Here is an 11,774-nt window from a genome sequence, read left to right as displayed (position 1 = left end):
ACAAAGTAAATATTTTTATGCCAACAAGCATTTGTTATCTTTCATGATAACAAATGTTATCACTAATGTAGAAAACATTTCTTTTGCATGAATACTTTGTACAGGACACGTGAAAACTTTGCACTTAGTGTATGTGGGTGTTTCTTTAACTATTGGCACTTTTTGGTTTTAATGGCCCGAGTGAATGAGCGTAACATGTTTGAACAAGCTGAGAAAACCCACTACAAAATAAAATATTGTAACCCAGTTAGTTAGTTTGGCTAACTAATCTGATTTATGACAATTTAAGTACAATAACACAATTCTATAAAGCCAGTAACGAAAGTGACGCGCTCAAAGCAACTGTTGTTTGGGAATATAAGTCTTTTCTCGAAACGTACCTCAAACCGTGACCACCCTTCTTGCTGTCGAACTGTCGCTGTAACTTTCTGAGGCGAAATTGTCACTACCTGCTTAGTTTGAAAATGCTTGTCTTCATCATGTCGTTCCGGATTTCGATTCTAGGCGCGCGGCTCTCCACGCCTACCTGCGCCATGCGCTGACGCACCTCGTGCCCAACCAACCGCGCCTCGATACTACACCGCTGTAAACATGTGCCCTGACATCAGATAGATTCACTTACAATTCAAATAGCATGACAATATAATAATGTTGCTAATTAGATCAGTTTGCAGAAATGTCTCTTTCTCAGTCTTTGAATGAGTAAAACGCCGGCTCGCTCCTCTCTTCTGCATGTTGCAGCTTGATGCGCCTCCAGCGACGGATTCTGCAGGAATTCATGTCAGGTCACGATGCACATCGTTGCAAAGCAACTTTACAGCAAATTACATTTCTACAATATGTAGTTGTAGCTTATCAGTGGTGACTGTCAGTTAATGTACATATGGCAGAAATGTACGGAAAAATCAATTAAAGACGTAATCAAACAGAGATAAATCAGGCAGGTTATTTGTGAATCTGTCTTTGGTGACTGGAACAATAGTTCTGCCCGGACGCTAACGCGGAGCCATATAGTTAATATTAGTAATACGCAGCATGCACGATACAAGGAAATGGTCAGTAACATCATCGCTTTGAGGTACGATATCTATATCAGTAAGATCAATTCCATGCGATATAATTATAAATCTCTTGTAACTTCTAAAATAATCGTATGATTAAAACGATGAGTGGGCCCGGTGACGTTTTGCTAGACTCCAAAAGAGTTTATTAGGTCAGTAAACGCAAGTCCTAATGCATCATTTGCATTATCAACATGAATGTTAAAATCTCCGACAATTAGCGCTTTATCAACAGTAACCAATAAGTCTGAGAGGAAATCTGCAAATTCAGGTCAGCCCAACGACAGCGCACAAAAGCACAGCTGCTGGAATATTCAAATACATGTACAAATCTGTTTCTCAGAGAACCAATTTCTTCGGCTATTAAAAAGTTGAATACTAAGAGAAGAGAGGATTCAGAATTGTGTGGTATGTTATGTGTCAAACCAGAATCTTTAAGTCATATTACGTGATAGCCTTGCACTCTGTGTGTGTGTGTGTGTCTGTGTGTCTGTGTCTGTGTGTCTTTTTAACTATGGGCACTTTTGGCCCTGTTGGCATGGCCTATTTTGACAACTAGTGGACATACATCACAGTATGCTTTCCTGTACATTTGTCCTTTTTTTGCCAAACGTTATTAACATTTCCACCAACATGCACATTTTTATTGTGTTAAACAGCATTTTGTGATCGAGATCACAGTGGTGTAAATTACATTCTAAACATTTGACAATTGCATTTAAAACAATCACACCATGATTGGGAAGAATTATGCACAAAATATTGTCCAAACATGTTAACTTTAAATTGTTCTCTTTTCTTCATACATCACATCTCATTTTATCTCACTATTGTCTCTTTGGTAAAAGAAAAAAAGTAGGCCTATACTAACTTTTGTAGTACAAATGTGTTGGTTGCAATGGAAAGAACTTAAGACAACTTGGGGATAGCTGTAATTTTTGGAAAATGATAGGCCTAATGCACTGACACATAATATTAAAAGATTGATTATGTTTATTTTGTATTGTTTAGATTAACATTTAAAGAATAGCATGTAAAAAATATGTATAAAAGCAACTGACAAGTAGAAAAAAAATAAAGGCATAGAAAAAGATTTCCAAGTTTTAATGTGAATTTCATAATGCAGTAAGAAAAAAATGCTTTAATAAACATCAACTCAAATATAAAAGTGCCTGAAGTTGAAGAAACACATTCGTGTACATGCATGGCTGAGATATAAAAGATGTCATGTAAAATTACTAAAGAACAAACTTGACTCATAATAGCTGTCATACGCCGCTTTATCACCACCTAAAGTAACGCCGTTATATGTGCAATTCCATAACTTTACCACATGGTGGCGCCAAATTCCAACATTTTCTTTTCCCTGTGTTTTGAAGTCTTAAAGCAGCACTATGTAACTTTTGGCGCTTTAGCGGTTAATAAACAGAACTGCATACATCCCGCGGAAGAACATTCCAACCGGAGCTACTTCTCTAAGTTTAGGTCTATGGCGATTCACGCAGGCATGTGTTACTCCGCAGCGGCGACGACCCGACCAGCCTACAATAGTCCAAATATAAGTACTTATTATAAGTGTACCGTAGTGATTCGGAATAAGACAAAAACGCGGTTTGGAAGATTAATTCATGATGTACTCGCTCATTATATACATTTAGCAAATTTTGAACACAGAAAAAGTTACATAGTGCTGCTTTAAATACACAAACAATATATAACTGTATAATTAATTAAGATATTTTTAGCTAAAAATAGTAGCATCCAGATTATAATTTAAACTAGGCCTACAAGAATTTGAAATATTTATCCTATATTTCAAATAAGCTGTCTGTTTGACTGATTGCACAGGCACTATTCTTTTTATTTGATTTGATTATTAATGAAAATAGAACAAATAACAAACAGAGCATAGCATAAGACAGTCAGTGCTATACAAAGTGTGACATTAATTAGTAACGGGAACTGAAAATAATGTCATAATATTTTAAACATGTTAATGACTTTTTGTTTTTGAACAGTTTCAGAGAAGATGTAAAACAATCAAATTCCACTAACAATACCTTAAATATTGGGGATGAATTTAAGCATTTTTGTTTATGTATATAAAATGTAGCCAGCAATATGAATAAATTAACAATGTATTCAAGACCTTTGTTAACATTGTTTTCATAGTACACAATAATATCCTTTAAAGAAAAACAGTATTTCTCCTTTACTAGATTAAAAATCAAATCTGCCAATTCCTTCCAAAAATGTTGGGTAATCTTACAATCAAAAAATAAATGTGATAACAGCTCTTTCTCATTTTTACAAAAGGAGCATAAATCATCAATATCAGAGTATCTTGACATTATTGATTTAACAGGGTAGATGGTATGCAAAATTGTAAAATGTATTTCTTTAGTTTTGTTATTGCTACAATATTTGAAGGGAATTAACCAAGCAGTCTTCCAATTAATATTATCAATAATAGAGTTCCAAAAGAAGTTTCCTCTAGGTGTTATTTTATTTTGTTTTTTGGAAAACAGTACAAATATGTTTGTTATTGCATTTTTTTAGCAATCAGTTCAAGACCGTTTTAAAATTACGTTTGGTTTTGTCATTATTGTAGAGTTATAGTGAATATGACTTTTGACAAGACGAACAAGAGTAGGAGGAATAGCTTTAATGGCCGAATTAAATTCCTTAAAATGCACAGGGAAACTGTGGATTCGCATGATTTGTTCATAAGTTAAAAGATAACCATAATTATCAAACATATTCATAAGATGATTAATATCCCTGTTAAACCAATTCCTTAAAAATAAAGATTTATTGGCAGTCGTTATATTGGCATTATTCCAAATGAAGGAGGTGTGAGGAGAGAGATTGTGTAGCAAATGTTCCAGGCTAAAAGCACTTGCTGGTGGAATTTGGACAATTTAAGAGGGAGTTTAGAAATATTAAAGTCACAAGTTAACAGAAATCCTAAGCCACCTATTTGGTTAAAGAGACTGGATTGTGGTTCCAAAGGGAGTTACGATTAATCAAACATTTTTTTAATCCAATTGACTTTAAAAGTTCTATTAACATCTTCCAAATAAAGTATTTCCAGACCCCCTTCAGTTTTCTTATTAGTAAGAAGCCTTTTCTTAAGTCTTTGGGATTTGTTTTTTCCAAATAAAAGAATAAAACAAATGATTGATATCTTTACAATAAGAATCTTTAACATACAGAGATAGGGAGGGTGCACAGGCACTATTGGGAGAGAGCTGAACTGGATGGTAACATCACTGAATCATCAATGAACTGACTTAAGCTGAAAAAGGACTCTTTGTTATTGTCCTCTTGCACAGTCTTATTGACACAATCAGTATTGTATAAAGCGCTATAAAAAAATAAAGATGACTAGACTTGACTTCATATCCAGGTGTCTATGTATATATTCAACATTATAGGCCTAGTGTTTTCATACCCTGCTGATCTTTGTGTGATGTCAGGTCATATAGGTCATGTGCAGAGTACTTATGATGAAGAGATATAGTTCACTGCAAAAAAAGGCTCCTTTCATTATGAGCACAATGGCCATAATACAGAAATATAGCTCTGCAATAAGTTCTGCAGAGACTGCACCCACCACTTATTGTTTCTCTCCTAGATTATAAAGCCAGCTAATTAAGAGCCTGTCATTTTAAGGGAGCCTTTGGCATTTTTGTGTGCAATATTCTTAATGGTCCGAGTGTGCTGTCTGAATATTTACAGAGGTTGTCTGCAGTAGTTGCAGGAATGCCCAATACATTTGACCACATGACGGTTTTAAATCTCTGTAGCTTTTCAGAAGTAGAGAAGTAGAATGTAGAGAAAGTAGAAAGCTATTCTGAGTTTTCATTGCATTTAGTCATCTAAAATGTCAGCTGGCTTATTTAAAACCTTTTCTCAACTCATATGCAGAACATTTGATTTTGGTAATTTTTGTAAACACTGGCATTTATGTGGGGCTTAATTACATTATTTAATTTGCTGCAGTAGCTTTCAAGAAAAGAATACGATTTTCATGAACGTTGGAAGCCTGCTCTGAACTGTGAGGTCATCAAAGAATCCTGAAAAAGAAAATGATCAGTTTCCACACAAATAAATAAATAAAGCAGCACAACTGTTTTCAACACTGATAATAATAATAATACATTGTTTGAGCATCAAATCAATATTACAATGATTTCTGAAGGATAATGTGACACTGAAGACTTAATAATTGCTTGATAAAAATTCAGCTTTGCTATCACAGGAATAAATGCCATTTTAAATATTTGAAATACGCAATCACAGATGTAGACATTACTCGTCTTTAGAATAGAATCTTTTGTGTACAGACACAACTGTTGCCATGATGACCCTATTTTACAAGCCTGGAGTGGTAAATACTGGGTTTACCAGGGAGAGAAGGAGAGACAGAGAGAAGCTATTCTGTATCACCTGCTATTTCTCTAATAATCAAATCCTCAGTTTATGCTCCAAGGCTCTTAATGAATACACTTGAAAATATGGTAGATTCAGCCAGCCAGCTAATACTCTCACATGAGAATGCTCTCATCTGTTAGACCTACAAGAAAACGCTGAGGAACTGGAAGTTTTACAACCAGTAAAAGGAAGAGAAGAAACAGGACCTGAGCAATCCTCTAATGACCATAGAGATTCAGCTGGACTTCACACAAGGCTTTTCCAGGTCCTCGGGAAATTTTGTGAGCTTGTGAGCAACAACTGATGTGGGTAAGTGCTTCATGAGAGGCTTGGAATCTTTGTAAGGGAGGTTGAGGAGACTTTTTCAAACTCTCTCTCTCTCTCTCTCTCTGTGTGTGTGTGTGTGTGTGTGTGTCTGTGTGTGTAACCAACTTAACTATATTTTGGGGACAAATTTGTACCTGTCTTGCTTCGTCTCAAAGCTTTATTTGGCATGACTGTGACAGAGTACTGCCATAGCATTATGTACTTATGTAGTGTATAAAATAGTCTAAATACAAGTTATTTGAAAGGTGTATAAAATAAGTAAAGCATCCAAAAAAATATTTTTTAAATCACAGGGGCTCTGATTTACTGGCTTTACAACTTACACACTACCGTTGAAAAGTTTGGGGTCTAAGTTGTTTTGTTTTTTGTTTTGTTAAAGAAATTAATTACTTACATTCTGCAGGATGCATTAAATTGTTCAAATATGACAGTAAAGACCTTTACAGTGTTACAAGAGATTTCTATTTCAAATAAATTCTTCAAATTTTTATTCATCAAAAAAAAAAAACGGGGAAAAAAACATCTTTGGTTTCCACAAAATCATTTAGCAGCACAACCAAATCAGTGAATGATTTGGAGTAATGACTGCTGAAAATTCAGCGTTTTTTGTGTCTTTTCCACAGGGTTCATTTACAGTGGTGTGGATGTACTTTTTGGGTGTGTTTGCAGTTCTGTCCCGTTTGAGGACGGAGAGTTTCACAGTCCCTAAGACAGGACTGTGTTAAACTCAGTGTGGACTCCAGGAGATGCCTTGACTACTTGCCTGCATCCTTTGCCGCACCACTTGTTGCTCAAGTAACGGTACATTCAGAATTTATTTCCAAGAGACAATTTTTCAAACAAATATTAGTTTTGTGAAACAAAGAGGAGGAGTGTGTGTGTTCTGTCTGCTTGGAGCACATTGTTAAATCCTTCATTTCTTTACAAATTTAAGCAGAACTGATCTACCAAAAGAATAAAGTGCTCACTAAGATAGTTGGCTATTAAAATTTTATAATGTATTGCTATGAAACCTTTTCACTATCTCTGACATTTTCAGAAGATTCTTGCATTTGTGGCAGTCATGTTTTAAAGAAAAGCATAGTAGGTTTTCTACTGCTAATCAATTTAATAATTAGCCTATAACATTTGTTTTGTTAAAATAATTCAAAACAACCTAGTTTACCGAAAAAGGGTAAGAATAGTGTTTAGTTGAAAAATATTGGTAATTGTCAGTTTGATTACACTGTAAAAAAAATATATATATATATATTTCACTACTTCAAAATATTGTGTTTGAGAAAAGGGTAAGAATAGTGTTTAGTTGAAAAATATTGGTAATTGTCAGTTTGATTACACTGTAAAAAAATATATATATATTTCACTACTTCAAAATATTGTGTTTGATTCAGTGTGTTAATTGCCATTTCTTTGAAATGATTTGTGAAATTTACTACCAATTTAGTGAAAATTGTTTCAAAGTAAACCTATGCCAGATTTCAGTGTAGAATACATCTGGCCTCTAAAGTTCAAATATTTCAGCACACCTGAAGTTCAACTCAAACCCCAAAATTCTGCATACACAAATGGTCAGAAATCCATGCAGTTTCCATAGTACTCTCCATTGAAAATGAATGACTTCCGGTCTGTTCTTTGCCAGAGATCGTGAAAAGGCAGCTTAAGTGCATACTGTGTATCGTAGCCTTTCTTTTTGTCTTCTTAGCTACAGCCAGTGGATGCCTTCATTTTATCCTCTCTGTAATCCAAAAATGATTCCTACCATGCTGCTCTCACCTCAACCCCTTTACTATAAGCCATCCATCAGCCCTTAAATTCAGACGACCTTTGGCACTTCTTTTCCCCTTTCCTCCTATTTCTGACAGGAGGAGAGCTGGAGAAGAAACTGACAGACCCACTATTTCTCACCCCAGCAGATCAGGTGAAGTCACATTCTGAACTAGTGAGAAAAGCTGGTAGTGAAGATGAATGAAGAAATAAAGGTAATAAAATAAGTTTTTGTTTGTGTATTGGTTGTTGTTGTTTTTTTGGTCTGTGTTGAGCCAACAGAGAACTATGAAAGGTACAGTGTGACCAAACCAAATTGTAATTTAAATGTATTTCAAAAAGTGAAAACTTTGAAAGAAAGAAAAAAGCAATTGCCTTCCCCTTTCCCTGTCCCCAGGTTAATAGTCCTTCACTTTCAACCGTCTGTAAAATCGTCCTACCTGGAAGAAGCTAAAGATCTTCTCGGTTACTGTTGTGCTCAGCAGTGTAGTTGTGGGCACCCTGGCCAGCAGAGATGTTAGCCGAGCATTGTATGAACTCCGGCCCCTGGGTTACTGTGGTCCTCCAGAGGTCTGCATTGAACCGCGGGACCCCCTCCCCCTTTTTGAAGCAGGTGGCGCTATGATTAGAACTGAATATTGCCATGTAATGTTATCAGACCAGGACCGTTATGAAACTTTGGAAGTTTGAGGCAGAATGAACATTGTGTGTTTGAATTACAACAACTTTTTCATGGCATTATTAGCATGGTTTAACACTTAGCTAAGTGTTACTAGCATGTTTCTAGTATGTTTAGCACTTGATGGCATATTTTAATATGTTGAAAGGAGTAGGGGAGCGTGGGGCACTAAGTAACGCGGGGTAAATTGTAACACACGTGGTTTAAATATTTCCACACATGCTAGCATAACCAAATTTACAGCATTTACTAGTTACCATATCAACATTATATAGAGAAAAAAACCACTGGCAAGATTTGAGGAACCCTGGTCTAAAGCATGTCCCTTCCTGTTGTAAGTGGCGCTATGACTATAACAAAATAATGGTTTATACACTCCTGAACAAAATATTAATACTGGGGGAAACATTACAAGTATTCACATTTTGCGCTGGTGGATCGTATCCTGGTTGTAAGTACTGCTTCAAAATGCCAAAAGAAGAAACAGTCGTAGCAAATTATTGAATTAGAAAGTTGTCCGGTTTGATGAGAACAATATACTGTATATACTGAGTTTGGTGAATGTAGGAAAAACGAACCCCCCCACTTTAGTCAAAAGGTGGCGCTATAGAGCGCCTCCTCCACGCCCATTTCTGAGATTTTGACAATGTGTAACAAGAACTGTCAATAACTGTGATGTGTGTTGAGTTTCATGAAATTCTGAGCATGATGAGTGCCTCAAAAACACTGCGCCCCTAGTGGCTTGAGCCCTACTAATAATAATTCTTAGGGGAACAATAGGGCCCTGCGCCCCTAGTTGCTTGGGCCCTAACAATAATAATGAAAGTGAAAGTAAAAGTGAAGTGACGTGTGGCCAAGTATGGTGTCCTATACTCGGAATTTGTGCTCTGCATTTAACCCATGCAAGTGCGCACACACACAGAAGTGAACACACACCCGGAGCAGTGGGCAGCCAATGTTGCGGCGCCTGGGGAGCAGTTGGGCCGCGCCCCTAGTGGTGCCCCTAGTGGCGCCCGGACCGGTGCCTTGCTCAAGGGTCTCACCTCTGTTGTGGTATTGAAGGTGAAGAGAGCGCTGGTTATTCACTCCCCTCACCTACAATTCCTGCCGAAAGCGAAACTACTTTGTTTGACCTTCCAAAAGAGGACGATATCTGCTTCGTCATGCTTGGAGCTGATCCGTGCTGGTCGCTGAGGAAATACATCAATTCGCACTGTGGATCGCCGGATCGGCTTTCACCGTGGATGAAGCGGAGTCCAGCCCGGGGTCGTCACATGTGGTTGCCCAGCCTCTGCTCACTCAAGGCCGCCGTGTGTGATGCTGTGTTTCGTTGTGAAAGCAAAACTACTTTGTTTGGTCTTCCAAAAGAGGACACAACTAGAAATCAGTGGTCAAGTTGTATTTACAACACTATTCCAGAACAGTTTAACCCAAAATTTCAGATGTGTCCAGCGCATTTTATGGAGGACTGTTTCCTGATCCTGGTAGATTAGACTACAATTCCGGCTGTTCTGACTCACAGACTGTAAGTAAGTTTTTTTATATTTAAAGGATTTGCCACTGATGATTCAAACGCGAGTTTTGAGCAGTGTAGAGTAGCGTTTGTAGTTTGTCATTTCTCCAATCACAAATGCAGACATGGTTTTATGTTTACACGGAGCGATGCAATGCAATACGTAAAAAGACAGTATAAGTCATTATAATCCGAAATTATGTCCCCACTGGATGCAACAAATGCCTCGTTTATAATGGGTTTTAATGTTTTTGTCTCGTCGCTCCGGCGGGACACGGCATCACAATATGGTAAGGGGCGTAACATTTCCATCACACGCTTGAGGTATTCGGCCAATCACAACGCACTGGATAGCTGGCCAATCAGAGCACACCTCGCTTTTCAGACCGATGAGCTTTGTAAAAATCGACACGTTTCAGAAAGGCGGGGCATAGAGGAGCAACAATAATGTACAGTATGTGGAAAATAATGTGCTTTTTGAACCTTAAACAGCATAAACACATTTCATTACACCAAATACACAAAATAATGTTCTTTTTAGCAACATCATATGACCCCTTTAATACAAGTCATGCGCGAGTAAACTGTTCTCTCATCGGTCAAAGTTCCACGTGTTATTTTCCGGGATTCCACTTAGCTGTCACGGCTGTCATCCGTCAGGATGCAACGACAACAGCTTTGTGGGCTTATTGTTTTTATTGTAGCTGTCGTTATATTAATTTATCATTTTGAGCAGGAGTTCAGGATTGATCGGGAAAACATTTTTAAAGGGGTCATATGATGTTGCTAAAAAGAACATTATTTTGTGTATTTGGTGTAATGAAATGTGTTTATGCAGTTTAAGGTAAAAAAAAACACATTATTTTCCACATACTGTACATTATTGTTTCTCCTCTATGCCCCGCCTTTCTGAATCGCGTCGATTTTTACAAAGCTCATCAGTCTGAAAAGCGAGGTGTGCTGTGATTGGCCAGCTATCCAGTGCGTTGTGATTGGCCGAATACCTCGAGCGTTTGACGGAAATGTTACGCCCCTTACCCGGGGAGTAGCCATCATTTCAGAAATGAGGGGGACAGAAATGTTATATATAAAAAAACATTTTTTTAAATTTTATATATATATATATATATATATACATATATATAAATATATATAAAACCTCTATGCAAACACATTTGCCCGAAAAAGGGGGACGAATTTACGTGATATTAAAAGTGGGGGGGGGGACACGTCCCCCGCATAATCTACGCCCCTGCCCTTTACCAGCCGGAGAGATGAGACAAAAACATTAAAACCCATTATAAACGAGGCATTTGTTGCATCCAGTGGGGACATAATTACAGATTATAATGACTTATACTGTCTTTTTACGCGTTGAGTTACATCGCGCCACGTAAACATAAAACCATGTCTGTATTTGTCATCGGAGAAATGACAAACAACAAGCTCTACTCTACACTGCTCAAAACTTGCGTTTGAATCATCAGTGGCAAATCCTTTAAATGAAAACGTACTTACAGTCTGTGAGTCGGAACAGCCGGCATTGTAGTCTACTCTACCAGGATCAGTAAACAGTCCTCCATAAAATGCGCTGGACACATCTGAATATTTGGGTTAAACTGTTCTGGAACAGTGTTGTAAATACAACTTAACCACTGATTTCTAGTCATGTCCTCTTTTGGAAGGCCAAACAAAGTAGTTTCGCTTTCACAACGAAACACAGCGCCACACACGGCGGGCTAGAATGAGTGGAGGACGGAGGCCTAGAGTGAGCGGAGGCCGGCTAGAGTGTGCATAGGCGGACGGGCTTGCGGCAACAGCATGTGACGACCCCGGGCTGGACTCCACTTCGTCCACGGTGAAAGTCGATCCAGTGATCCACAGCGTGAAGTTGATGTATCTCCTCAGCGACCAGCACGGATAAGCTCCAGGCATGACAAAACCGATATCGTCCTCTTTTGGAAGGCCAAACAAAGTAGTTTCGCTTTCACAA

Source organism: Sinocyclocheilus grahami, unplaced genomic scaffold (genome assembly GCF_001515645.1).
Source record: "Sinocyclocheilus grahami isolate Dianchi unplaced genomic scaffold, SAMN03320097.WGS_v1.1 scaffold605.1, whole genome shotgun sequence".
Lineage (NCBI taxonomy): Eukaryota > Metazoa > Chordata > Actinopteri > Cypriniformes > Cyprinidae > Sinocyclocheilus > Sinocyclocheilus grahami.
The sequence above is the reverse complement of the archived record's forward strand: the minus strand, read 5'-3'. Positions refer to the sequence as shown.